This window comes from Giraffa tippelskirchi, chromosome 11, assembly GCF_054371585.1.
Source record: "Giraffa tippelskirchi isolate mGirTip1 chromosome 11, T2T-mGirTip1v1.2.pri, whole genome shotgun sequence".
NCBI lineage: Eukaryota > Metazoa > Chordata > Mammalia > Artiodactyla > Giraffidae > Giraffa > Giraffa tippelskirchi.
Window position 1 is genome coordinate 59,014,858 of NC_137285.1, and position 24,994 is coordinate 59,039,851.

The 24,994-nt window shown below is 38.3% G+C and overlaps 1 protein-coding gene across 7 annotated transcripts in view; it reads right to left on the minus strand.

The window, feature by feature from the left end:
• Positions 1 to 3,573: 3,573 nt before the first annotated feature.
• Positions 3,574 to 24,994, minus strand: part of IQCM (IQ motif containing M) — a 589,121-nt gene continuing 567,700 nt past the window's right edge. For 5 of the 7 annotated variants that reach the window (XR_014069346.1, XR_014069348.1, XR_014069351.1 and 2 more), the window contains one exon: positions 3,574 to 3,971. The gene's annotated coding sequence lies outside the window, so the exon portion shown is untranslated. Of the gene's footprint in view, positions 3,972 to 23,968; positions 24,411 to 24,994 lie in introns of those variants that run through there. The other 2 variants (XR_014069347.1, XR_014069345.1) reach the window with 1 other exon arrangement.

The window sequence follows — 24,994 nt, forward strand, 5'->3', positions numbered from 1 at the left end:
GCTGTGTTAGCTTCTGCTGTCCAGCAAAATGAATCAGCCATATAATCTCCCCCCTTCTGGACTTTCTTCCCATTCACATCATCAGAGTGCATAAAGCAGAGTGCCTTTTGGTATACAGTAGGTTCTCATTGGTTTTCCATTTTATACATAATATCAATAGTGTATATGTGTTCATCTCAGTCTCTGGATTCCTCCCACCACCTCCCCTTTTCCTCTTGGTAATCCTTAAAGATGGTTACGGTGGTGCCTGGCACACAGTGAGTGTCGGCTGCTGACTCCAGTGTCACTCCTGCCCTTCCACCAACAATGGGGAAGAAGACGCATTCGCCTCCTATTTGCCTCCGTTTGAGGGGGCGTTCTCCTCCATACAGGCACCTCCATAGACTTGTTCCAAGCATCAAGCAGCAGCATGAAGGGAAAAGCTTTATAAGTTCTTTACAAATACAAGGCATTGTTATTATTCGAATTCAGCACACCCCCAAGGAAGAAAAACAACTTTAATGATGTACATTCAACTAAATAATGCAGAATTTAATTAGTTTAAACTGTGAGATTTGGTATGAAAGAGTTTTTAGGTGGGTTGTAGCATTGCTTTTAGAAAATAATTAGTCCATTTTAGGGTATGAAATGAGCTTCTAAGGCCTTCAAAAACGAATGCACTCCTTGAAGAGCCCTTCATAAGACTGGCTGGCATTAGGGCAAAGAGAACTCCTTGTTATACAGACAAATATTCACCCTTCCCATAAACTACCTTGGGTTGTGTAGGAATAGCCAGTCATTGAGTGAATTCGTCTTGTTATTAATTTCCATTTTACTTTTTAAGAAGTTTAAACCTTTCAACATTTTATTTATGTGAAGTGTTTGAGTATTGTCAGTGTACTTTTCCTGTAAAGTTTAAGTTATCTAGACTGGCACAAGAAATTATTTTTTTAAATGTAAATTTGATTCAAATGTTGGTACACTCTAGGTCCATTGTTGGCTTCACAGCTGAACTCTTGAATCTCTTGACAGTTTAAATATTAATGTAGACTTTCAATAGCATCACAGATGTTTTATCCAATACAATCAAAACGGAAATTGATGCCCTTCAAGAAGCTGGCATTTGATAATGTGGACTTTCTGAAGTGCCTGACAGAGGTGCTCCCAAGGGAAAGAGACATCCAAAATATTTGCCATAACTTTTTGTCTGCCACAGAATTTCTTTTTCACTCCTAGAAAAGGTGAGTCTAATTTTATAGAAGTTCCTAGGCACCTGGCTGCTCCTAGATGTAGGCAATTTGGAGATTCATGGGTGGAGCTTGAATTAAGCAGCATTTTTCTTTGAAATAAAATCTTTAGCACTTCAAGAATGATCCACATTCAGAAAATTATGGCCCCCAAGTTTCATCCTGTCATCATGAAAAGTAATCTTGGAAGGGAGTTGTTAAATCAATATTACATTTTTGATAGATATTAAATGACCAGATAGTCTTCAAAGTAAAATATATTATAAAACACAAATGAAAGCTAATTGTTGTCTATGTTTAAAATCAAGTAGCATTGACATATACACACTACCATATATCTATTGACAAATGTACACGAGCTATCTTCAAACAGATAGCTAGTGGGAAGCTGCGGTAACACGGGGAGCTCATCTCGGTGCTCTGTGATGACGGCTAAGTGGGGTCTTGGGTAGTGGGAGGGAGACTCAAGAGGCAAGGGATATAGGTATACTTATAGCTGATTCACGTTGTTGTACAGCAGAAACCAGCACAACACTGTAAAGCAATTATCCTTCACTTATAAATCAAGAAAAAAAATAAAAACAGAATGCACATATATGTATAACTAATCACTGTGCTGTATAGCAAAAGTTAACATACTGCAAATGAACTATACTTAAAGAAAATAAATGTAAAAAATAAAATCACAAGCATTAGGTAACATTCATTAAATTTTACATTCTACATTTTTTAATGAGGGATAAGTAGTGATAGGATAAAACTGAAGAATTTGCATAGACAATTAAATGGATAAAATGTGAAACAGGATAGTGATAAAGAATCAATTTAGAGTAGAAAAGCCAGGAATTATCTAATAATATCAAGTGTGCCATAGCTTATCTTTATACAAAATGATGGATCAAGAAAGTTTTTCAAGAGAGTTTTAAGAATAAATTTGCAGGGTCATGCTCTGGAGTTAGTTGCATCTGGGATTGAATCCTGCTTCTAGTACTTATTGGTGCAACCATGGACAACTAACAACACTCTGTGTTTGCCCTGGAGAAGGTGTATGCCTGCCTTTTAGAATTTAGAGGGAAGAATGCAATATTGTGTTTATGAAAATATCTGGTTAACAGAAAATACATATAGTACATACTTATATGTGAATCTGATCATTTTGTGTGTACGAATGTGTATTTCTGTGGATGTGAATATACATACTTTTCTCCCTACATATATATAAATTGAGACCCTGACTCAAGAATTTACTTTTCAAGGAAGACATACCTCTCAATAGCTTAATAAGATTTAAATCTAAGACAAATATTTTAATGTTGCTTCTAGTTAATGTGATCCTCATAATCCTCAATTCTGAAAACAATCAAGTTGTTCTAATTGATTAAGTCTATATCTGATTAAGTATTATGGTGAGAACATATACATATAACATATGTGTGTGTGTGTGCTTCCCTGGTGGCTCAGCTGGTAAAGAATTCGCCTATAGTACAGGAGACCCCAGTTCGATTCCTGGGTCAGGAAGACACCCTGGAGGAGGGCATGGTAACCCACTCCAGTATTCTTGGGCTTCCCTGGTGGCTGAGATGGTAAAGAATCTGCCTGCAATGTGGGAGACCTGGGTTCAATCCCTGGGTTGGGGAGATCCCCTGGAGGAGGGCATGGCAACCCACTCCAGTATTCTTGCCTGGAGAATTCCCATGGACAGAGGAGCCTGAAGGGCTGCATTGCATGGGGTTGCAAAGAATCAGACATGATTGAGTGACTAAACACAGCACACTATATATATAATTGCTCTTTCTTAACTACACACATATATATGTATATACACACACATACACACACCCACACATATGTATGTGTGTGTGTGTTAGCATTTAAGTGAAATAAACCTCAAAAGAACATGACAGAAAACTGAGGAAGTATTCAAGATGGTAAAACTGGAAGAAAACCAGTTAACTTGGGTAGCAGGTTAAACGTAAGCCCAACAGACAACCTGCTGGGTCTTTCTTTAGTACTGGTGAGTGGGGGAGAAATGTCTACTCCATTCAGAGTGTAAGCCAAACCTTGTAATAGACATCAAAATATTAGCATATCCAAAACTTTATCCATCACTCTAAGTTTTACTTTCCTTTCACCCATTTTTGCTAAGTTTACATGTTTTTCTAGGCAGTAATAATGATCATTAATAATACCTCTTTCTGAAATTCTTCAAACCTTGGAAGAATTTATAAGAATTCCCTTATAAATTGGTAAAAGTGCAAAAGGTAACAGTGTCGCTAATATTAACACAAGCACACACACTTTCTTTTCTTGTGCGCAGGAGAGATATAAATAATGATAAGCTACAATCTTTGATTTGAAGATGTTTATTATGCAGTTTGGGAAAAGGTTGTTTAGAATTAGATTACTTTATGAATGACAGAAAACTCAAAATATAGCACCGTAAACAAGGGTATGTATTTCCTAGCACTGCTGCACAAAATTGTCACAGAGTTCATGACTTAAAAAAAAACAGAATTTTATTCTCTCTCAGTTCTGGAGGCCAGAGGTCCAAAATCAAGATGTTGGCAGGGCCATGCTCCCTCTAGAGGCTCTAATAGAGATTTCTTTCCGACTTCTTCCAACTTCTGGCGGCTTCCAGCCTTCCTTGCAACTGGATCATTCCAGCGTCTGCGCCTGTCTTCACTGCCCTTCCCTTCTGCGTGTCTGAGCCTTCTCTTCCTCTGTCTGTGTGTCTCTCCTCTGTGTCTGCAACGAAAACACTGAAAACTGAATTTAGGGCCCACCCAGGCCATTCAAGATGATCTCATCTGTGATCCTTAACCTAAATATATTTGCAAAGACTATTTCTCCTAATAAGCTTCCATTCACAGGTTACACAGATTAGGATGTGGACATGAGGGCCAGAATTCAAGCCACTACAACTGGATTGAAGTTCATTTCTCTCTTACAAAATCTAGACAGAGAGTCAAAGGCAGATAGGATTCTCCACCATGTCTGGAACCCAGGCTCCTATTATTTGCTTTCCCTGCTTGAAATAGCTGATTTTCTGAAGACCACCTTATAATCCAAGATAGTGGCTCAAGCCACCACATCTGCTGTTGAGCCAGTAGAATAAGAAGTAGGGTTCATGAAAGAGTTTTCCAAGTGAATTGCTGAACTGCTGCCCCTGGGGACCTTATTTTATAAGAACTCTATATTTTAGTACTTGATAAATTACGCTAGCTTTTCTGAAACATATGCATATTAAAGGATATTGAATCTTGCAGAATAGCATTTAATAGAGTCCAGAAGAAGGGGGATCTCTGCAGCTTAGGTGGTCCAGAAAGAGTTGACTCCTGATCACTATAACGATTGGTGAGATTCATCAGTGTGGGAAAAATGCACTTCCAGATGACTTCAAGACTTAATTGATCTGTCTTAACCATAACATTCACCACTTGGATTTTTTTTTTTTTTTAACCACTTGGATTTTTATAAGTACTTGTTACCTGTAACTACATGGACTGCTTATTAGGGACAAAAATACATCATTGTTAGAAGAATCCAAGACTACACTACCTCTTAGGTTCTGCAATGCTGATGGAGTTTAGCTAGGAAAGGAGAACCAGAAAAGACCTAAGATTTACCTAAGAAACAGGGCACAATCCAAGGAACAACAGCAGCAAATGAAAGAGATTTGAAAGGTAAGAAAGAAGGGACAGGGTCAAAATTTTGAGGTGGACAGAAAAGAATCTGGGGCAGCTGTTTTTAGTTTTTAAAAATGCTGTCCACCTCCTGTTGGCACCACATTTGCTGCCGCTTAAAGAGAATTCAGAAGAGACATAATATTACTGAAGGCTTTGGAAGAGCACTGTAAATGCAAGCCTTAAAGCAGGCATGGGGGAAGTATTTGCACCGCTAAGCTGAAAACAACAACAAAAGTCAACAAACACTATGTAGTACAGATCTCCATTATAACCACTCAAGATTATCGTGGTTGTAGATAATTACTTCTACTCAAGGCAGACACCCTTGAGAAGCTGGGCACTGATCTAGCCACAGAAATATTCACTCCCCTAAAGTCACAGAAAGATGGATAAGACACACATACAGCATTAGATATCGGTTGTTTACATGGTATTATCAACAGCCTACTTATATTGCTTTAAAAATATCGTGCACATTTGCAAGTAACCATCAGGAGTACTTTTCCATAAATTATTTTACCCTGTGCTGGAAGGAGCACAGGCAACTCCTTACTGGAGACAGTGGCACTGTTTACTTGCTACACAGCGCCATCTGGTGGCAAATACTACAAATCTCAGACACAGGGTCCCTGGGTTCCAGAGAGACTCCCAAGGTCATACAACATGAGGTATCCACCCAACGGAGAGTGAGTAAGTACACTATCTTTAGGAATACTTGTCAAAGTTGAAGATCAAGTTCTTTGTTTATTATTCTTATTGATATTCCTACTATCTATAGTTAATAGTTTCCCAACAAAAATGAACTGCTTTATGTACAAACTGATTCTGAATAGTAAAATTCTCAATGGACATAACACTGTCATTTACAAAGTTTGATTCTAAAGAGGGTTGTGGATACTACGCCTTCCTCCAAATATAAGATGAAGCTCATGTAGGTAATAGAAATTGCTCAAGTTCAAAAAGTTGGGAAAAATAACGGTGCTGCTGAAGCTCCAGTAAAGAGTCTTACTAATCTATGTGTTGTCTTCAAAATGATCCTGTTTCTTTCTGCTTAAAATGAGGTGAGGCAGTTTCAGTTGAAGCTAGATTGAAACTTTAGCTTCAGCAGGAAGTGGTCTTTTGAATTAGGTGGCACTCGGTGGCTTTCCTGGTGGCTCAGATGATAAAGAATCTTCCTGCAATGCAGAAGACCTGGGTTTAATTCCTGGGTCAGGAAGATCCCCCTGAGAAGGAAATGGCAGCCCCCTCCAGTATTCTTGCCTGGAGAATCCCATGGACAGAGGAGCCTGGTGGGCTACAGCCCACAGCATCGCAAAGAGTTGGACACAGCTGACCGACGAACTCTTTCACTTTCTTATAAAACCATAGTTTCTCTTGGTAGAATCTAGAGGAAGGCTTGGAAACTTTTGTGGAAATGGCAGTGCATTCTTAAAGTCTGGCAATTTTTTTTTTCTTGTTTTCTCCCCAGACCTTGTATTTACTTATATACAATACCATCTCTGTTTTGCTTTGCTGCCCTATCTTGAGATTTACTCTTTATAATTTTTCATCAAAGGCACCACCTACTTCTCCATAGACCTTCGGATAGCCCTTCACTGCTTCCTATTAGATGTATTTCTTTCAGAGTTAATCAAAGGATGATATTTAAGGTGGCATCTCTCCCTGGGCATCTAGATGACTTATGCCATTCATATCAATGAGACCTTTTCAACCCTAATATCTATTCCAGTGAGCTATGGAGTACAGCCTTGAAATTTAATTATGAGGATGTTTCAGAGGCTGATGGACAGCATTACGCATCTTGCTTTAACATCATTAGACAGTCCCAAGTTTCAGTGCTATAAAAGATTAAAGACCAGTCTACTGCATGTCCTACCTGCATTATGATCTGTAGGTATAAGCTTACATTTCTCAGACCCTGTCAGAAGGTTTTTATCTTATGGCTGTGATATTCCACCTTGTGAAAAACGATTCAAATTTAATGCTATTTTTTTAAGAAGCCTATTTAAGTCTTTTGATTTCATCCCAATTCTGGCAGTAAGTATTTTGGTCATTGCTATACAGTTGCTTACATTCTTAGACTTGGGCAAGGAGTTCTGGAACCATCCCAGGAGCAAAACTGAGACTTATTAATGTTGCATTAATCTAAAATAACCTCTTGGGGAAAATGGTAAATGTGCATTTTTATAAAGCCTAATTTTTATTGGTTCATTGAAATCACTAAAAAATTTATTCTAGAATGTATCTCCAAATGCAGAATGTTTTCTTTCCTACAGTTATCAGACCACTGAAAACCTCAAATTTCCTTTTTCCTTTAAGCCATTTATCTTCAGCAGCAATAAAGATTGTGGAATTAGAACTTAGGTAGCAATTTTGGGATGATATATTAGCCCTTCTTCAGCTATGTTTGCTTTAGAGAGCTGATTAATATAAATGTCAGTTTATTTGTAAACTAGGAGTATGTAACACAGAAAAGAAGACAGAGGAAATAACAGATAATGCCATTTCCAGAGCTTCCTTTTAGGTCCTACACGAACTTTAGTTGGGCTAATAAACACTAGAAGTAATATTGCCTAAAATGATAGAAAACACAGAGGCATCCATCTCTTTTCAAGGTTAAGAATTTGCTTATTCTGTTTCAAGAGCTCAGCATATAAATATAGTTTACAAGGAATTTTAAATTGATTAGTAAAACCTATGTATCTTCAACTGTTATATTAAAAAGGAGCCTGTGGTGTTGATCAAGCCCAATAATCACTCTTTAATATCACTGGAGGAGATAGCAGCATGATGAAAAGGATAAGGACAGTATAAATCAACTGAAGAAATTCTGAGCCAAAGACCTTCATTTTTAAAAGGCAGAGATTAAAATCACCAAGCTAATAAGATCTGCTCAGGGACCTAGAAATGTCAGCCAAAAATATGGAAAATGTATCCCCCAAGAGTAAGCTTGACTCAGGTCGGTTTATAAATAATAGTTATCTGCTGAAAACAGACCATTAAGCTTGCTGTTTAACTTAAAAGTTGTATTTTGCTATAATTCTATATACAGAATATCTTATTCATATGTTAATGTTCACATTTTAATGGACAGGAAAAGAAATAAACATTACAAATAGATTTTGCATGAGTCTCCTAGCTGTTCCCTGACATCTGGCATTCATTTCTCTGCTCTCAATAATGTTGCTTTGCAAACATCTTCCCCGACCCAAGACCCTCAAAAGGTCCTCTTTGTCAATAGGTTACCCCCTTCTTACTAAGATATTGATACCTTAGATATTGATACCACCTAAGATGATATCAGTTCCTAAGATATCGATATTATCTATTGCCTGGGCAGCCATTCCCAACAGATTTGAGGTTAGTATATTAGTTATGTTTCTTTCTCCAGGGGCTAGCGCTATTCCTGACAAAAAAACAGGTGCTCAATACAAAGCGTCGATCTTTGTTTAATTCTCATTGTAAACATCTCAGCATAAACATATCTTGAACCCAGATGATCAACCGACATCCCAGCCACTGAAAATCCCCTCCTCTGTGCTTTGGCTTCTACCTGTCTCCTTCTAGGAGGTTCTGATACTTCTCTACTTTTTCCCTTTTCTTTTTTTAAATAAAATACAGTCTGTAAGACATTGTTTTCCAGAAAATATAAACTTTTCTCTCCTTTCCTTCCCTTCCCTTCCTAGGGGATTTACTGTTTTCCCCAATTCTCTGAGTTCTTATTAGGACATTATTTTGTGTCTTTAGTTACATTTTTAACTCACAATCAAAATTCCTAATCAAGGTAATGTTTTTTGAAGAACAGGAGTCATATATGGATTTTGTCACATAGCAGTTACCCAGAGCACTGTGTTAACACACCCAGGTATTCAGTAAATTTGTATTTAAAGAACGCTGGTTCAAAGCTAGTCTAATGATATGATATTGTAATAAAAATGAAGCCCAGTGCCAACAACACAAGTATAAACTATGAACAGAGCCAGTGATAAGTGAAAGTTCAGGCTGAAACATGTAATGCACCAGAATTTGAAAAAATTAATTTTTAAAGATGATTTGAACCATTAAGGTGAAAAAGTTGTGTACAACTCCCACTCATCATTCAAGAGGCAAGGGAAAATGCCACTTTCTCTAGGAAAATTTTCCTTATCCTGTCCCCTTCCCTCCCTAGTCAGTTTTGAAGCAATGACTTTCTGAGATAAATACCCAAAACATAGTATTTTTTTCTCAAGCTTTTTTTTTTTTTTTCTCAACCACAATTGGGTACTTATCATCCCCACTTTGGGACTGAACATAATATATATTGTCTGTTTCTAAACCATAAGGTATATGAGGAAAGGAGATCAAGTTTAATTTATTTTTGAATCACTCTGAATGGTTAGAGTGTGGCTTGCCTACAGAAATGCCTCAGTGTATGCATGCACGCCTACGTGAGTGAATAAGGATCCATGTCATGAATATAGGGGCATTCTCATTGAAATTCTAGAGATTAACAAGAAGCACACTTTTATTTTTCGGGCTATGTAACTTTCTTTTTATATGTATATAATTTTTTTAAATATAGTATAATTGCTTTACAATGTTGTGTTAGATTTTCCTGTGCAATGAAGTGAATCACCCATCTGTATGCATATATCCCTTCTTTCTGAGCCTCCTTCCCACCCACCTCCACCCAATTCCACCTCTTTAGGTCATCACTGAGCTGAGCTCCCTATTGTATGTAGCAGCTTCCCACTAGCTATCTATTTTATACATGGTAGAGAAGCACATTTTTTAATTATAAGGTTTCTGAAGTCAGAATACCTCTTACATTATGTTGATTACTTCTTACATTATTGATACTTCCTGCATTGGGTTACTTCTGGATTGTGTTGGGGAAAAGGCAGTTATTCATCAGTATTCATTGATGAATAATATTCATCTTAGAACAAAGAGCATCTTTGAATTGAGAAACTAGTATACAGGCCCAAACTTCTAAATCCAGGCTAGAGGGTTCAGATGTGTACATGAGAGAATACATGGTTAAACGTGAGAAAAAGACATTTCCATCCCCCCCAGAGAACTATAGAGATTTTCTCCATGCTTGCCTGCCTGGAGTGAAACTAACATTTGCTTTCACTAGATGATATTCTGATCTCTGAAAAACTCCAAGTAACTGTTTAAAGAGTGCTAGCCACCTGTTCCCTGCACTTCCTGCATTATTTTGTTCTCAGATGTGAATCTGTTAGCCTCCCAGTGCCCTAGTCTCACTGGATTCATGTCCACCTTTAGGTGTAGTTGCGCCCCTTAATAATCCCCGTCATTCCTCTGTTTTCATTCATCCTTTGCCTGAAGCTTCTCATTCACAAAAAGGCTAGTTACTTCAGATGTGTATAAAATCATGGGTCCACAACCAAACAACAGTTGACCAGCTTGAAAATTACATCCTTGGGTACAAAGAGGTGCAGGAAAAAACAAGACATACACACCACTAAGTGTACCCAGAATTCCACTTCTAGAAACACATGCCCTGGCACTCGATGTGCTGACAGTGTGAGGTAGCTCAGGCAGGAGGCTGAGCTACCCGCTCGGCAGGGCAGAAAATCATCAAGAATTGAGAACCCTCTCTGATCCCCTCTTGCCTGCTTTGAGATTATCCTTAAGGCTTATAAAAGTGAATAGACATCACATATTGCATTAATTTTGGATAATGGCCAGGGTAGCCACTTAAGTATATATGTTCAGTGAATCTCTGACAGAACAAGAAGACATTATTATTTCTTAGGAATATATGTGGAAAATGCTGTTTATTTTTCCTTTTTCACAGCAGAGCAGTCCTGCATGTGTGTGTTCATGCATCTGAGTAGGGATGAGTAGGCAAATGATCAAGAGCATGTATTCAGTGGAATTGTATTTTGAAATGTAATCATTGCTATGAAAGACTGTAATTGTCTCTACGAGCCTAAAGAGTTAATATTATTTTCCTAGCATCATTTCATGTTACATCCCAAAGAATCAGATTACTCCCAGAAAAATGCCACTTAAACAGGAAAAATAAAAGCAGGCAAGAAAGGGATTGACAAAAAGCAGGCTTTGAATGCATAATGAATGCTTTGCAGCTCATTGATAGACAACCCTTAAAACAAAGCATTGTTGTGTGAAATGTTCTAAAGAAAAGAACTCAAGAGTTTATCAAATGAGTTATTGGAAAAGAATTTTTTTAAAAATCTGCCAGAAAAGTACCAGGCCATTATTGCATCTTATAAATTATTTATTATTCTTAGATATGTCATAAAGTCCAACACAAATAAAGGGAAAATGCTGACAAGACAGAAATATCATTGTGAATATAGAGATAGCTGCCTGAAACCTTGCAAAAAAGTTCTAAGAATTTTTGCCCCCTGCCCACCACATTTTCACCACTTAGATATTTTGTTTTTCTGTATTTTGAGGGTGTCAGCAGTTTCTTTTTCCAACCAGGCCACCCATTCCCATCTTTCTTTGCATGACTAAGCTAACAGGCTATAAACCCTTTTTGCTCTGTATGTGTGTGTGAGAGAGAGACAGCAAGAGAGAAAGAAAATTAACCATGAAAAATTAAGTAAAATATGATGGTGAAGAGAAATCCAATTTTAAAAGCATCTATTCATATGATCACCTAGTTTATATGCATCTCTGCAAGATTCTGCTGGGGACTGCCTTAGCTATTCTGAAGTCTTACTTAATAACACAGTCAAGTTTATTAAGAATGACCTTAGTCTTTCATTCTTATGAAGCAGGCTAATGAAATATCATAGAAATGGTTTCATTTTAACACTGAGAAGATATTGCATATCTGACTGTAAAATATTTTTCTTCTTATTCACTTTTAAGAGTCTTATGAGAATGCCTGGTTTAAAGTAAAAGCAGAAATTTCAAAGTTGCCTGGTCATATAAAGACACACCATCACTCACCTTTTTTGCTTTTTGCCCATTAATCATTTCAGAATCTGGAAGCACATATTTATCTCTCATGGTTTTTCCAGTGAATCACAGGATCCTCCAAGGCACTTCACCAAATGTTTTACAGATTGCTGGGTTCCAAAAATGTTCGTTGATTTGAACAAGTATGCATGTGGAGTGAGGTGCATGGAATCTTTCACCTCCCACTGCTGGGTGCTTAGAAGATTCTAGAACACTGAGAGTCACAGGACTTTATCTGACCTTCTTCACCATGGCAGGTGGTTGGGGGGGTCACAGCTCTATTCTTTTGTATCTGCTGAGAACTCCACTAAATGCTGTGGGTTTTTTCCACTTAACTCCTTGTCATAAGCTCAACACATCTAAGAAGACTACTTGCCTACTGTTCACTTCTAGCCAAGTTGGCTCAGTATTTTCCTACTTTCATGTTCTTAATCTTATATCTCAATTAAATTCACTTTTTTAATTTTTATTTTTAATCAGAGGATAATTACTTTACAATTCTGTGATGGTTTCTGCCATACAGGAACATGAATCAGCCATAGGTACACATATGTCCCCTCCCTCTTGAACCCCACTCCCACCTCCCTCCCCATCCCACCCGTCTAGGTTGTTACACAGTTCCGGCTTTGGGTTGCCACACTACTTACAATAGCTAGGACATGGAAGCAATCTGCTAAGTCACTTCAGTCGTGTCCGACTCTGTGCGACCCCACAGACGGCAGCCCATCAGGCTCCGCCGTCCCTGGGATTCTCCAGGCAAGAATACTGGAGTGGGTTGCCATTTCCTTCTCCAGTGCATGAATGGGAAAAGTGAAAGTGAAGTCGCTCAGTCGTGTCCGACTCTTGGCGACCCCATGGACTGTAGCCTACCAGGCTCCTCCATCCATGGGATTTTCCAGGCAACAGTACCAGAGTGGGGTGCCATTGCCTTCTCCGGAAACAATCTAGATGTCCATTAACAGATGAATGGATAAGGAAGACGTGGTACATATACAATACACAATGGAATATTACTCAGCTATAAAAAGGAACCTATTTGAGTCAGTTCTGATGAGGTGGATGAGCCTAAATGCACTTTTAATACTTACATATTTTTCAGAAACATTCCTATGTACTTTGTAAAGTATTGCTTTTACAATCCTTTTACAATTGCTTTACCTTTACTTTGTAAAGGTATTCAAATGATACCAACTAAACTATAGATGGTCTAACAGAAAAACGTAGAAAAGTTGAAGTATTGTGGTAAAAACTGTCATAACAATTAAGGAATAGTGAAGGAATATCAAAGAACACTGAAATTGTCTGTGAAAGATGTTGAAAGAAAGGGAATTGTTTCAAATTTATACTCTCCTTCTTACCACATCCAAGATCTTATAAAAACTAGATTGGTCACTGATTGGGCCTGAAGATCTCTATGACTTTAACATGAATATGGAGTGGGAACATGGCTGGTGCTGAGGAGGCCTTCCTACTAAGAGACTGGAAGATTCCATATATTTCTCTTCTCAGCTACAGCTTATGCCATTGTAAAGTGAGGACATTGGACTGGTTTATTTAGTTTCTCTACCATTCCTTATAGTCCATGTAGTCAATCTTGGATTCCTGCTTTCTCCAGGGCTCAATAATCAGTCACTTCCCAAGGACTCCTGATATTATCTATCCTCCTATTCTGGCCAGTCTCTTGGTTCAGACCCTCTCCAATGCAAAGTCTCCTTAAACATTTTCCCTACTTTTATCGTTAATGACTAATCCATCTTGTACATTTGGTCTCTTCTAATTATGATTAAATTACATCTGCTCCAGCTCCAGCAACTTCAAAGATGCCCCTTGATCACAGAAGACAGTTCACCCATCTGAGTTCAGAGTCTCATCTGTTTTTCATCTGTTCTTTACTGAGAAGTTAGTTATTAGCAGACTTCCTATCTCTTCTTTCTAATTTATATGTCCAAACATTTCTCATGTCTTGATTCCAAACATAACACCTGCTGATGCAAGGTTAGGCCCCGTTACTTCCCTTAGGTCACTCTACTGCACAGTGAGCTGTATGTGTGTGTTAGTCACTCAGTCGTGTCTGACTCTTTGCGACCCCATGGACTGTAGCCCGCCAGGCCCCTCTGTCTATGGGATTCTCCAGGCAAGAATACTGGAGTGGGTTGCCATGTCCTTCTCCAGGGGATCTTGTCTCTGGCACTGCAGGCAGATTCTTTACCATTTGAGCTACTTGCGAAGCCCCACTGCACAGAGAGCTCCTTCCTTCTAAATCTCTATGGCACTGCTGTTTACACTCTTTTCTTCCTGGCCATTTGTTGCTTCAATATCAATAATGTCATCTCCCAGTTATTAGGTTGGTACCAAAGTAATTGTGGTTTCAGACCATGAATTTTAAATCCTTATAACTAGTCTCCAACACAGCCTTTTAATCAAAATAGGAACCTTTACAATCAACACAATTTTGGCAATGAGAAACAAGTTTGTGTATTCCTGTAGTGTAAAAATTCTGGGCCTTGGGATTCGATGAACTCTTGGAAAGCTTTTTCTGCCTCCTGCTGGTTTTGGAAGTGTTTTCCCTGCAAAAAGTTGTCAAGATGCTTGGTAATCAGGTGAATATGGTGGATGAGGCAAAACTTCTTAGCCCAATTCATTCAACTTTTGAAGCATTGATTATGCATGTGCAGTCAGACATTGTTGTGAAGAATTGGGCCCTTTCTGTTGACCAATACCAGCTGCAGGCATTGCAGTTTCAGTTCATGTCATTGATTTGCTGAGCATACTTCTCAGATGTAATGATTTCACTAGGATTCAGAAAGTTGTAGTGTATCAGATGGGCAGCAGACCACCAAACAGTGACCATGACATTTTTTTGGTGCAAGTTTGGCTTTGGGAAGTGCTTTGGAGCTTCTTCTCAGTCCAAACACTGAACTGGTTGTCCCTGGTTGTTGCATAAAATCCACTTTTCATCGCACGTCAAAATTCAACTGGGAAATGGATCATTTTTGGTGCACAGAATAAGAGAAGACGACATTTCAAAACGATTTTTTTTTCAGTCAGCTCATGAAGCACCCACATATTGAGCTTCTTTGCCTTTCCAATGTTGAATGACCATAGAATGGTAGACATTGAGTACTATGCAACTTCTCATGTAGTTGTAAGAGGATCAGCTTTGATGATCCTCTCAACTGGTCTTTGTCAACTTCCAATGGCTGGCTACCACACTTCAACTTCAAGGCTCTCATCTCCTTTGCAAAACTTCTTGATTCATCACTGCACTGTACGTTTGTTAGCAGTTCCCAGGCCAAATGCACTGCTGATATCGTGAGTTGTCTCTGCTGCTTTAAGGCCCATTTTGAGCTTGAATTTTTAAAAAATCGCTCAAATTGGTGTTTTGTCCAACATCATTTCTATAGTCTAAAATAAATATAAGATAAACAGCAAGTAATGTCATTAACAAAAAGCATAAATTGAGAAAGGCATATTAAAATGAAGCACATTTATTTAAGAATGTATTCCAGAGAAAACAAGATGGCGGAGAAGTAGGTGGACGTGGAGTACATCTCTCTCCACGGATACATCAGGAATACACCTTCAGACAGAGAAATGCACGCAAAACACCTGCTGAGAGCCGACAGGAGGACCTGACCGGTGGAAAAGGATGTATAGAACCACACAAAACTTGGTAGGATGAAGGAACTAGAGGGAAAAACAGGAGTGTAAGCAGGACTGGACCTGCCCTCAGTGGTTGGGGGAACTGAAGCAGGGGTCGATCCCCACAGCGGGGTAACTGTCTGAGTCAGAGGAGAAACATTTAAGGCTGAGAGTGAAACAGCTGATATGTGGCAGCCTAAATGGAATGAGAATCAGACAGTCTTTGCTGCAGCCATACATACCCTGGACAGGAATGCTGGTTCCCTGGAACGCTCAGCGGCTGGGAGCTGGAGTTTAGGGATTGTGGAGCAATCCCAGGGCGAGGGCTGCTGTTGACTGAGAAGAGACGGATCGAGGGACTGTGAGGGAGGAGATCGTGGTGAGAAATGCTGGTGGAGGAAAGCCAGGCAGCCATGCAAGCAAGGCCATACTGCTGAGTCAGGCGTAGGGGGTGGAGCCATCACCGTAGCCTCTCTCTCCCCACACACCAGCATCGGCAACTGAACACTAGAGGCTGGCCCATCAAACGCCTGAGCACTGAACTACAGAGTAGGACCGCACCCAGGGTGCCCCTTTCAGTGCCTGACGTGCCTGTCTCCAGAGTAGGACCCCAGGCAGGGGGGCCCCTCTATGTACCTGACGTGCAGAACAACAGAGAAGGACCCCAGGCAAGGGAGCCTCTAAGTGCCTGAGCGGGCGGAGCTACTAGGAAGACTGGCCAAGAGGCCTTCTGATCGCCAGCTACAAGAGGCTAGAAAAAAGACTCTCATAGGGCTGTAACTCCTGCGGCGGAGGCAGTCCATGTCCCTGCACACTTGATGCTGCCAGGGTCCCCAAAAGCCAAGCAGCTGCGCCACCTTCACGGTCGATTCTCACTGGGGCAGAGCTGCCACAGGCAAAAAATATCTCGCGTCTATGTGCGCAGGGTTGCTTCGGTGGTGTCAGACTATGCGACCCTGTAGACTGCTGCCTGCCAGGCTTCTCTGTCAGGGAATGGGGGGGTTCTCCAGGCAAGAATACTGGAGTGTATTGGCCAATACTGGTCGCCATCCCCTTCTAGAGCACTGTATTTCCTGCTGCCCTAGCCACCAACCTCCCCCCCCCCCCCGAGTGCCTGGTGCTGCCAGAACCCCTGCGATCCAAGCAGCTGCACCACCTCCACACCTGCCCTCACAGGGGCAAACCCAAGTCCTCCAGGGCAGCCTCAGGAGCAAACCCCAGTGGACAACCCACAGGTAGAGGTGGAAATAAAACCACAATTGAAACCCAGGGGCAGTGTGGCTAAGGAAGAAGACCCAAAACCTTCCCACCAGCTGTACAAGTTGCAAATTAAATCCACACAATCAGCTAGGCAAACTCTGTGTCTATGGAATATACAAAAGGCCACTGAGAGTTCCCACAAAAGAAAATGCACTAGTTTTGATAGCTGTGGACATGGGAGGTAAGAACACACAGGAGTAGGACCAGATTAGAATCTGAGCTGCCCCCACAGCAGGTCCAAAGGTCAGCACAATGTTGGAGGGCATCCTAGGGAGATAAGGTGGACTGTGACTCCCAGCGAGGGAAAGGACTCTCACAGCAGTGACTCAAGAAAAACATTTATTATTCATATTTTTTGACTTGTTCTGTTTGGATTTTCTTTTCTTTTTTTCCCTTTCCCCTGCCCCTGTTGTAGTTGTTGATTTCATTGGCACTAAGAAATCCAACCAAGTTTTTGAGCTTTTTTTTCTTTTCTCACTCACATTTCTTATTGTTGTTATAAACCTCTGCCACTATGTTGGGCTTTTGCAGTTCTGTAGAGTTTTGGATTTTTTTTCCTTTTTCCATTTTTTCTTTTCTCATTTTTATAATTTTAAGTTTTAATTTTTTTAAACCTATTATATTTTTATACATTTATTCCTTTGTTTGCCTTTCCTACTGTTCTTTCCCCCTTGCAGTTAATCTTTAATGTATATAAATCTTCTTCATCTACCTCTATTTAATTTTGCATATCTATTTTTCTTTCCTTTCTTCTCAACATATTTGTTAGTTTCGTTTTCATTGCTTTATTCCCACCTTGGCACCTTGCTTTAGTTTTGTTTTCCAGTTTGTGCTTTAGTTAGTTTTGTTTTTAACTGGTAAATATAATTTTTGATTTCCTTTATTCACCAGGTGAATCTACTACATTTTTGTTGGACTGTTTTGACTTTGCTCATGGGTGTATATGCATATATGTATATTCCATTATTTTAATTATTATTTGCCTGACTTTGTAGCTGCCATTTGCCTGGGGTTCATCTTTGGTTTCTCATTTTTTGATATTTGTTTTAATCTCACTTAATGCCATAACAAACAACTTGTGGAGCCTTTGTTCCTGACCAGAGATCAAGCCCTGAGCCTTTGGAGTCAGAGCACTGTATCCAATACCCTAGACTACCAGAGAACTAACCCTAGGGAGTATCAAATAGTGAGAACTCACACAAATGAAACCACTTGAACGCAAGACACGGCATCACCCAACCACCAGTAGCACCCTGTGCAGGATGCCTTGTCTAAACAACAAACAAAACAAAAATACAAACCCAGTCATCAGCAGACAGGCTTACACCTCACTCAGCCCTCTGTTTTTCACTCAGAGGAAAAACAAAGAAAAATTCAGCACAAATACCACCCTACACGAAGCTTATACAAACCACTGGACCAAGCTTAGGAGTGCAGAAACCAGAAGGAAGAAATAATTCAACCTTCTTCAAGGGAAGAGTTCAACTTTCCTTGAAACCTGGGAAAGGGAGACCTCAAACACACTAAGTTAAAAAAAAATAATGAAAAGGCAGAGAAATACTACACAAATGAAGGAACGAACTAGAAACACAGAGGTCCAAATAAATGAAGAGGAAATAGGTAAACTACCTGAAAAAGAATTCAGAATAATGATAGTAAAGATGATCAAAAACCTTGAAAACAAAACGGAGAAAATGCAAAAACCAATTAACAAAGACCTAGAAGAACTAAAGAATAAACATACATAGACAAACAACACAATTACTGAGATTAAAAATATTCTAGAAGGAATCAATAGCAGAAAATCTGAAGCAGAAGAACAAATCTGTTAGCTGGAAGATAAAATGGTGGAAATAACTTCTGTAGAGCAGAACAAAGTAAAATGAATGAAAAGAACTGAGGACAGTCTCAGACACCTCTGGGACAATATCAAATGCACCAACATTCAAATTATAGGGGTCCCAGAAGAAGAAGAGAAAAAGAACGGGTATGAGAAAGTTTTTGAAGAGATTATAGTTGAAAATTTCCCTAACATGGAAAAGGAAATAATCAGTCAAGTCCAAGGGGCACAAAAAGTCCCATACAAAATAAACCCAAAGAAAAACACACCAAGACACATACGAATCAAACTAACAAAGCCTAAACACAAAGAACATTAAAAGCAACAAGGGAAAAGCAACAAATAGCATACAAGGGAAACCCCATACACTTAACAGCTGATCTTTCAGCAGAAACTCTGCAAGCCAGAAGGGAATGGTAGGAAACATTCAAAGAAAGGGAAAAATCCACAATCAAGATTACTGTACCTGGCAAAGATCTCATTCAAAATTGATGGAGAAATAAAAAGCTTTTCAGACAAGCAAAAGTTAAGAGAATTCAGTACCACCAAATCAGCTTTACAACAAATGTTAAAGGGACTTATATAGTCAAGAAATACAACAGAAGAAAAATGATCTACAAAACAACCCCAAACAATTAAAAAATTGGCAATAGGAACATATATATCAATAATTACTTTAAATGTAAACGGATTAAATGCCCCAACCAAAAGACACAGACTGGCTGAATGGATACAAAAACAAGACCCATATATATGCTGTCTACAAGAAACCCACTTCAGACCTAAAGACACATATAGACTGAAAGTGAGAAGATGGAAAATATATTCCATGCAAATGGGAAGTAAAAGAAAGCTGGAGTAGCAGTCCTCATATCAGACAAAATAGACCTTAAAATAAAGAATATTACAAGAGATAAGGAAGGACACTACATAATGATCAAGGGATCAATACAGAGGAAGACATAACAATTGTAAATACCTATGCACCCAACATAGGAGCACATCAATACATAAGACAAGCACTAACAGACATAAAAGGAGAAATTGACAGCAACACAATAATAGTAGGAGACTTTAACAGCCCACTCATACCAATGGACAGATCATCAAAACAGAAAATTAATAATGAAACATAAGTCTTAAATGATATATTAGATGAGATGGATCTCACTGATATCTTCAGGACATTCCACCCAAATGCAGAAGAATACACCTTCTTTTCACATGCATATGGAACATTCTTGAGGGTAGACCACATCTTGGGTCACAAATCAAACCTCAGTATATTTAAGAAAATTGAAAGTGTATCAGGCATCTTTTCTGACCACAATCCTATGAGGCTAGACATCAATTACAAGAAAAAACTGTAAGAAACATAAACATATGGAGATTAAACAACATGTTTCTAAATAACCAACAGTTTACTGAAATCAAAAGGGAAATTGAAAATGTCTAGAAACAAATGACAATTAAAACACGACAACTCAAAACCTATGGAAGGCATCAAAAGCTGCATCTAAGAGAGAAGTTTATAGCAATACAATCCTACATCAAGAAACAAGAAAAACATCGAATAGGCAACCTAACTTTACACCTAAAACATCTGGAAAAAGAAGAACAAAAAAAAAAACCCCAAAATTAGTACAAGGAAGGAAATCATAAAGATCCGAGCAGAAATAAGTGAAAAAGAGATGAAAGAAACAATAGGAAAGATTAATAAAACTAAAAGCTGATTCTTTGAGAAGATAGATAAAATTGACAAATCTTTAGCCAGATTCATCAAGAAAAAAAGAGAGAAGAATCAAATCAGGTTCATCCATCTCAATAGAACTGGAGCCCATTATACAGAGTGAAGTAAGCCAGAAAGAAAAACACCAATACAGTATCCTAATGCATATATATGGAATTTGAAAGATGGCAACGATAACCCTATATGCGAGACAGAATAAGAGACACAGATGCATAGAACAGTCTTACAGACTCTGAGGGAGAAGGTGAGGGTGGGACATTCTGAGAGAATAGCATTGAAACATGTATATTATCATATGTGAAACAGAACACCATTCCAGGTTCAATGCATGAGACAAATGCTCAGGGCTGGGGCAATGGGATGACCCAGAGGGATGGGATGGGGAGGGAGGTGGGAGGGGGGTTCAGGATGGGGAACACATGTAAACCCATGGATGATTCATGTCAATGTATGGCAAAAACCACTACAATATTGCAAAGTAATTAGCCCCCAACTAAAATAAATAAATTTATTAAAAAAAAGAATCAAATCAACAAAATTAGAAATGAAATAGGAGAGGTTGCAGCAGACAATGCAGAAATACAAAAGATAATAAGAAACTATTATGAATAACTATATGGCAATAAAATAGATAATCTGGAAGAAATGGACAGATTCTTAGAAAAGTTCAATCTTCCAAGACTGAACCAAGAAGAAATAGAAATTATGAGCAACCCAATTACAAGCACTGAAATTGAAGCTGTGATCAAAAATCTCCCCAGAAAACAAAAGCCCAGGACCAGATGGCTTCACAGGAGAATTCTATCAAACGTATAAAGAAGAGCTAATGCCTATCATTTGAAAACACTTTCTAAAACATTGCACAAGAAAGAACACTTCCAAATTCATTCTACGAGGCTACTATTACCCTGATACCAAAACCAGACAAAGACAACACAAAAAAAGCAACACACAGGCCAATATTACTGATGAACATAGATGCAAAAATCCTCGACAAAATTTTAGCAAACAGAATTCAGCAACACATCAAAAAGCTCATACACCATGATCAAGTTGGGTTTATTCCAGGGATGCAAAGATTCTTCAATATATGTAAATCAATCTATGTGATACACCATATTAACAAACTGAAAGATAAAAACCACATGATAATTTCAATAGATGCAGAAAAAGCCTTTGACAAAATTCAGTACCCATTTATAATTAAAATTCTTCAAAGAACAGGCATAGAAGGAACCTACCTCAACATAATACAGGCCGTATATGATAAGCCTACAGCAAACATTATTCTCAATGGTGGAAAACTGAAAGCATTCCCCCTAAGATCAGGAATAAGATAAGGGTGTCCACTTTCACCACTATTATTCAACATAGTTCTGGAACTCCAATGCAATCCCAATACAGATTCAATGCAATCCCTATCAAATTACTAATGGCATTTTTCACAGAACTAGAACAAAAATTTCACAATTCATATGGAAACACAAAAGACCCCAAGAAAGAAGAGTGGAGCTGGAGGAATCAATCTTCCTGACTTCAGATTATACTACAAAGCTACAGTCATCAAGACAGTATGGTACTGTAACAAAGACAGAAATATAAACCAGTGGAACAAGATAGAAAGCCCAAAAGTAAACCCATGCACCTATGGGTACCTTAGTTTTGACAAAGGAGGCAAGAATACACAATGGGGCAAGGACAGCCTCTTCAATAAATGGTGCTGGGAAAACTGGACAGCTGGAAGTAAAACAATGAAATTAGAACACTTCCTAACACCATACACAAAGATAAACTCTAAATGGATTAAAGACCTAAATGTAAGACCAGAAACTATAAAACTCTTAGAGGAAAACATAGGCAGAACACTCAATGACATAAATCAAAGCAAGATCCTCTATGACCCACCTCCTAGAGTAACAGAAATAAAAACAAAAGTAAACAAGTGGGACCTAATTAAACTTAAAAGCTTTTGCAGAGCAAATGAAACTATAAGTAAGGTGAAAACACAACCCTCAGAATGGGAGAAAATAATAGCAAATGAAACAACTGACAAAGGAGTAATTTCCAAAATACACAAGCAGCTCATACAGCTCAATACCAGAAAAACAAACAACCCAATCAAAAAGTGGGAAAATGACCTAAACAGACAATTCTCCAAAGAAGACATACACATGGCTATCAAACACATGAAAAGATGCTCAACATCGCTCATTATTAGAGAAATGCAACTCAAAACTACAATGAGATATCACCTCACACCAGTCAGAATGGCCATCATAAAAAAGTCTATAAACAATAAATGCTGGAGAGAGTGTGGAGAAAAGGGAATGCTTTTGCACTGTTGGTGGGAATATAAATTGATACAGTCACTATGGAAGACACTATGGAGATTCCTTAAAAAACTAGGAATAAAACCACCATATGACCCAGCAATCTCACTTCTAGGCATATACCCTGAGGAAACCAAAATTTAAAGAGACACATGTATCCCATTGTTCACTGCAGCACTATTTACAACAGCTAGAACATGGAAGCAACCTAGATGCCCATCGACAGATGAATGGATAAAGAAGTGTGGTACATATACACAATGGACTATTACTCAGCCATAAAAAGGAACACATTTGAGTCAGTTCTAATGAGATTCATGAACCTAGGACCTATTATACAGAGTGAAGTAAGTCAGAAAGAGAAAGATAGATATTGTATTCTAACGCATATATACAGAATCTAGAAAAATGGTACTGAAGTATTTATTTACAGGGAAACAATGGAGAAACAGATAACCATTATCACCTAGAAAATATGTATATTGTCCTTTTTTGTTATAAGAAGTTTAATCTTTTAAAAAATTTTATTTTTTTGAAGTATAGTTGATTTCCAGTGTTGCATTAATATCTGGTATGCAGCCAAAGTGATTCAGTTATACATAACTATCTATCTATATTCTTTTCATATTCTTTTCCATTATGGTTTATCACAGGATATTGAATACAGTTCTCTGTTCTATATAGTAGGACCTTGTTGTCTATCTGTTCTATATAAAATAGTTTGCATCTGCTAACCCCAAACCCTTAACCCAACCTTCCCCATTCCCCTCTCCCTTGGCAACCACAAGTCTGTTCTCTGTCTGGGAGCCTATTTCTGCTTCATAGATAAGTTCATTTGTGTCATATATTAGATTTCACATATAAGTAATATCATATTATATTTGTTTTTCTCTTTCTGACTTACTTCACTTAGTAACTCTAGGTCCACCCATGTTGCTGCAAATGGCTTTATTTCATTCTTTTTTATGGCTGAGGCATATTCCATTGTACATATACCATATCTTTATCCATTCATCTGTTCATGAATATTTAGGTTGGTTCCGTGTCTTGGTTATTGTGAATAATACTGCTATGAATATAAGGGGTGCATGTTTAAGAAATTTACTCTAAACCACAACAGGATATAATACAAGGAAAAATAAAAGTAACCTATATCTGGGTAGAATGCTTATGTATACAAACATATAACTGCTCTTCCAATCAAGAAGAAAATGACCAAAAGTACATAAAAATGGAGGGTACGAGGCATCTGTTGCAAAAAAAAAAAAAAAGGCTTGAGAAAGATATCATACTCATTGAAGTTTCAAGATTTAGTAGAATAACAGCAAGAAAATCTTATTGGCAAAAGATGCTCAGAGGTATATGGCAAGTAATTTCCCCATGTAACAGAGGTGGCCTCATGGGATGCAAGAATAGCTCAGGGATATAGCCCATCAGCTTAATAGCTGAATAGCCCATTAGCACCATCTATTTCGGAGAGCAGAGGATTGGAAGTGAAGGTGAGCTATAGGGCAAAAGGCATTTCTTATGGCAGATGTGGACTGAAAACATTTGAAGGACAGTAAGGGGGAATGCCCAGGGCTACGGGCATTTATACACAGCAGGAAGACTGTGATGGGCTTTTCCTTGAAGCAGCAGGTCTTTTGTTGAAGAGGCAGTTGATGAGCCATGAGCAGCCTCTCCCAGGCCACACTGGTGCCATCGACCATGATGAAAAGATAGTATCAATAAGATTATCTATTGTAAAACAGAAATAGAGACTTAGACATAGAGAACAAACATACAGACACTAATTGGGCAAGAGTAAGGTGGAATGAATTGGGAGACTGAGATTGACATATATACACTACTGATGTTATGTATAAAAATAGATAACTAATGCAAATCAACTGTATAGCACTGGGAACTCTATTCAGTTCTCTACAGTGATTTAAATGGTAAGAAAATCCAAAAAAGAGGGGATATATGTATACGTATAGCTGACTCACCTTGCTGTACAGAAGAAACTAACACAACATTGTAAAGCAACTATACTCCAATAAAAATCAATTTAAAAACAAAGATAATGCTGAGACCACACTCCTCTTTAGGAGACTCTCTGTTACTTATACAAGAAAACATAGAAAGTAAATGACCGATGAGTCACGATTTAAACTCAACACTGTTTGGCTAACAAATGCTAAAATAATAGGTTTAAGAAATAGGAAAGTTGTGTATAACTGACTAAAGGTGTACATCAAATCCATTTTGAGATGTTTGAATAATTATTATACCTGTGATTACTAAAGTGGCAACTTTAATTTTGAAAATAAAATATGTAA